This window comes from Mustela erminea, chromosome 2, assembly GCF_009829155.1.
Source record: "Mustela erminea isolate mMusErm1 chromosome 2, mMusErm1.Pri, whole genome shotgun sequence".
NCBI classification, from domain to species: domain Eukaryota; kingdom Metazoa; phylum Chordata; class Mammalia; order Carnivora; family Mustelidae; genus Mustela; species Mustela erminea.
The window spans coordinates 54482382-54487564 of record NC_045615.1 but is presented as its reverse complement, the minus strand read 5'-3'; the positions used below and the strand labels follow the sequence as shown (position 1 = coordinate 54487564).

The window sequence follows — 5183 nt, the reverse complement described above, 5'->3', positions numbered from 1 at the left end:
AACAGTTACGCTTCATTTTCATTTGTTTCCATGATTTTTTTAAAAATTCTTCTTTAATTTCTTGGTCGACCCACTTATTCTTTAATAGGATGCTGTCTAACCTCAATGTTTTTGAGTTCCTACCAAATTTCCTCTTGTGCTTGAGTTCAAGTTTCAAAACATTGTAGTCTGAAAATATGCAAGGAATGATCTCAGTCTTTTGATACCAATTGAGACCGGATTTGTGACTCAGTATGTGTTCTATTCTGGAGAATGTTCCATGTGCACTAGAGAAGAATGTGTATCCCATTGCTTTGGGATGAAGTACTCTGAATATATCTGTAAAGTCCATCTGGTCCAGTGTGTCATTCAAAGCCCTTGTTTCCTTATTGATCTTCTACTTAGATGATTTGTCCATTGCTGTGAGGGGGGTGTGTTAAAGTCTCCTACTAGTATTGTATTATTATCAATGTATTTCTTTAATTTTCTTCTTAATTGGCTTATATAATTGTCTAGTCCCTTGTTAGGGGCATAAATATTTACAACTGTTAGAACTTCTTATTAGATAGACCCTTTAATTAATTAACCTTGATCTTTTATTACAGTCTTTGGTTTAAATTCTGATTTGTCTGATATATGGATTGATACCCCAACTTTCTTTTGATGTCTATTATCATGGTAAATGGACATTTTCTATCTGGAGGGGACTTTGGATATAAAATGAAATTCTTGCAGACAGCACAGCAATGGGTCTTCCTTTTTATCCAATCTAATACCTTGTGCCTTTTGATTAGAGCACTTAGCTCATTTATATTCAGAGCAACTATTGAAAGATTCGACCTTAGTGCCATTGAAAAAATATGGAACACTTCACAAATTTGTGTGTCATCCTTGCACAGGGACCTTGCTAATAATCTTCTCTGTATTGTTCCAATTTTAGTATATGTGTGGCTGAAGTGAGCACTAGGCATGTAAATCATCTTAAGTTAGGTGTCTTACACAGGAGAAAGAGTTGCTGACTAAATACAGGCCTTGTTTTAAAAAACTTTTTGGTCAAGATTTTATATTGGGATAACCTCTAAAAGCACCATTGCAGTCTATAGCTTAAAACTGTCAAGGAGAAAAACTTTTTTCTCCTGAAAAGTTTTCAGGAGAAAACTGTCAAGGGGAAATACAGAGAGCTTTCTCAAACCAAAAGAAGTAAAAGATAAATAGAAAATAAAGGAAAAGGATTACGAACAAATTGCAGAATGACATGATGAAAGTGAATATAATTATAAAAGTGACAGAAAAATGAACCCACCTACTAAGAGACAGAGCATATCAAATAGGGGGAAAAAACCAATAATCACGCAAAAGCATTTCAAATTCACTTAAATAAATGCAAATGGAAAAATCAATGAAATACCATTTTTACATATTAAATTGAAAAAATGTGGTCAGGGTTATCAAGGTTATCAAAAGTGAACTTGCTTAAACAGTACTGGTGAGAATTGAAATCGTTATACCCTTTTAGAAGGGAAATTTGATAAAAGCCTGTCATTACAATGTAATATATAATACTAAAAATCAGATTTTACATGAATGTCCAACAATGGAAAATTATTGAATAATTGATTGTACATCTGTGCTGTTAAATATTAGACAGCCATTAAAATCAAGTTTTCAAATAACATGTACTAAGATGAAAAGTGCTTAGAACTTAAGAGAATAAAGTATGATCTGCAATTGAATCACAAGACTGTTAAGAAAACAATATATTTAGGAGCACCTGGGTGGCTCAGTTAGTTTAGTGTCTGCCTTCAGCTCAGGTCATGATCTCAGGGTCCTGAGATCAAGCCCCACATCAGGCTCCACGCTCAGCGGGAACTCTGCTTCTTCTTCTGCTTCTCCCCCAACTCATGTGAATACTCTTTCTTTCTCTCTCTCTCAAACAAATAAATAAAATCTTTTAGAAAAAAGAAAACTATGCATTTAATTAATATACATAAGTGTGTTCACCTTTTAAAGCTAGTGTAATACAATATTAAAATAAAAATATCTTAATTTATTTTCTGCCAACAATCAAGAAAAGAGATATTTACATTCTAAAATGAAATGTAAGACCATCGTGTGGAACTTACAAAAGGAAGCTGTGGAAAACCATTTGTTTTCAACCCTCTCATTCACAACAAGAAGGGAAGTAGAAGATTGAAAGTGTTGGCTAGAGTGTTTGGTGTGCTGCTATGCATGGCATCCATTCACTCACCACCCCAAGGAGGGAGAATGGGTGAAATTCTCCCTTCACCTGAACTAAAGAGAGAGGACAATGAGAAAACAAGTCATTAAGGTTAGTATTTGTTGCCTGCCGTTGGTGTACATGGTGGACAAATGTCTGAATGAGCTTGACAAATTTAAGGATTAGTAATTCCCTGACAGTTTCATCTCCTATGGGAAAAAGAGGTGTTTTTGCACTGGGATCTGCTTCTTTCCCAAGGTCCTCTTGACAAAATATACCTGGGGAACCAGATGTGGGTATCATTTGATAGATAGCCTAGTGGGCTTGCACTGATGTTACCTGGGATTGCCCACCAGAGGGGCAATGTAATACCAACAGTGAGGGAGATCTTATGCAGCAGTAAAACACTAAAAACCAGGGAGAAAAAGAAAACAAGGAGAGGTCATTCACTTGCATGTGAAGACTCCCTTTGGGCAAAAGGGGCATGAAAAACAGTCTCCAAAGAACTATCTGAAGTATCTGATGATACTTTAGAAAGTATCTGATGAAGGAATACTTTTAAACATTTCCATACCCAATGAACACATCTAGTTCAGAACAGTATTAGTCAAATAAAAGAGTGTCTGATTCCATATGAGAATAAATGTACTTTATGATTATATCCCACAAGACATACTTTATCCACATGGCAGTTACATTGGAAAGAAAGAAGAAAGACAAGAAAGATACCTATCTCTATTAGAAGTAGTATTTGGGGATATAACAATGAGATTACTAATGGCTTTTCTTTTAATAAAAAGATTTTTGTAAAATCAACAGATGTTTCTTATCCTGTAACCAAATAGGATTTGTAGTGCAAGGTTCCCTGTTCCCAGATCATAATGAAATTTCTCTGTTTAGCTACTACTTAAGTTTCTCTTTAAAAAGATAGGATGGTGGGGCTTCTGGGTGGCTCAATTGATTAAGCATCAGACTCTTGCTCTTGCCTTAGGTCAAGATCTCCCAGTTGTGAGTTTGAGCTCTGCATTAGGCTCTGCACTTGGCACAGAATCTGCTTGATATTCTCTCTCTCTCCCTCTCTATCTGCCCCTCCCCTTCTCACCCTCTCACTCTTTCAATATCTCTCTCAAATAAATAAGTAAATAAAATTTTTAAAAAGAGAGAGAGAGAGAGGGAATGGTTTTCTCTGAAGACCTACTGTAGTCTTTCTACAATAATACTAATGTGTATTCAAACTATGGTTTATTCCTTAATATCTCAATGTAATACATTAAACAATTTTTGCTCCTATATATTATTTTAAATTTTAAGTTACACTAACCAAAAAAACAGTGTATTAAAGAGGTTTATCTTTTTTTCATCTGTAGTTAATATAGTTGGGTCAGAAAACAGGGTTAGGCACTGGGGAGGGGAGTCTATCATATATGCACAGAACTATTGCTGCATAGGGTTCATTTAGATTCTCTAAATACACTTAAAATTATGAGCACATGAACATTTAGACACAATATTTTATATATTCTGTAACTTCTTTTTACTCATAAAATTATCAAGTATTTTTAGAAATTTACTATAAAAATGTATTTTATAATATTATTGTTATCCTTTAGTGAAAAAATTTTGGCAATTTTTCCTGTAAGAAATCTTCAATTTGGGAGGCATGCATTCCTGGACAATAATAAAGACTTGTTTTAAGACTTTTGCTGTAATTTTTCTAATTTATAAAAGTGCCCAATCTCCTTCATAAGAGTATTAGAATGTAATTAATTATTTGACTCATTGAGAATATAAAGTGCTAGATCAATGTGAAAATTTTTCAGTCATAGTTTTTTCTTTCACCAGAAACGTGGATCTATGCATTAAATTTTACTTAACTCTCATAGATTAAAGAGATTTTTATATAAATATTAAAAACTATGATCTGAATTGCTAGTGTCACCAGTGGTGTCATTTTGGTGATGGGGAGTATATAATTGACTGTCATAAGAGAAGGGATGCACAGAGAAATTCTCTTTAAATTCTTCATAGTGTTTTCATAAATCAGATGAGATCCAGTAGTTAAAATATAAATATTATGACTGACCTAGTAAAAAAACAATTAAAAAAACAAATATAAGAAGATGAGATGTTCAAGATGACATATGTTGATAATATAAAACAAGTGTATGTGTCTGAGTGTGTTTGTGCTTGTGTGTCTGTGGGGAGAAAGAGAGATACCTAAAGTGTGGTAGACAAAATTCCAAAATGGCCCCCAAGATTCCTGTCCCATGGTGTATTTACCCTGTATATGTAATTCCTGAGTGTAGGTAGAACTTATGAGTATGAGGGGATAATCACTTCCATGATTTGGTTACATTATATAAGGCATTTATAAAGCCCACTTGAAAGATTCTCATGCTGACTTTGAAGGGTTAAGTTGTCAAGGCTCTGAGGAGAATCAGTCTCCTACCTTTTCCCAGTTTTTAGAGGCCACCTAATTCTTTAGCTTGTGACCCTTTTCTCCACCTTCAAAAGCAGAGTGAGTCAAGTCCTTCTTACATAGAATCACTCTTACCTCCTATTTTCACTCTTACTCCACATTTAAAAACCTTGTGATTACTAGACACAGTCAAATAATCCATAAAAGCTCTCTATTTTAAGGTCAGCTGATTAACAACTTTAATTCTATTTGTGACTACTTTTCCTTCACCAAGTTATGTAACACACTCGAAAATTCCAATGATTAAGGTGTGGATATCCCCAGGAATTATTGTTTTGGTTATCTAATATCTCAACAACAACAACAAAAAAACGGGTATTAAGATCATGAAAGAATGATAACACAAACACTTCAAATTGGGGGATTTATTCTAAAATCTTAATCACACTGCTAGGATAAACTGTTTTAAGATTTTATTTATTCATTTGAGAGAAAGAGAGAGCATAAGCAGGGGGAAGAAGAGTGGCAGAGGCAGACTCCCCACGGAGCAGGGAGCCTGACTTGATA

General features: G+C 34.2%; 1 non-coding gene across 1 annotated transcript; it reads right to left on the bottom strand.

The window, feature by feature from the left end:
- Positions 1-833: 833 nt before the first annotated feature.
- Positions 834-943, bottom strand: LOC116585387. The gene has a single exon (XR_004283587.1). It is a non-coding gene; the product is annotated as a U6 spliceosomal RNA (small nuclear RNA).
- Positions 944-5183: the final 4240 nt, after the last annotated feature.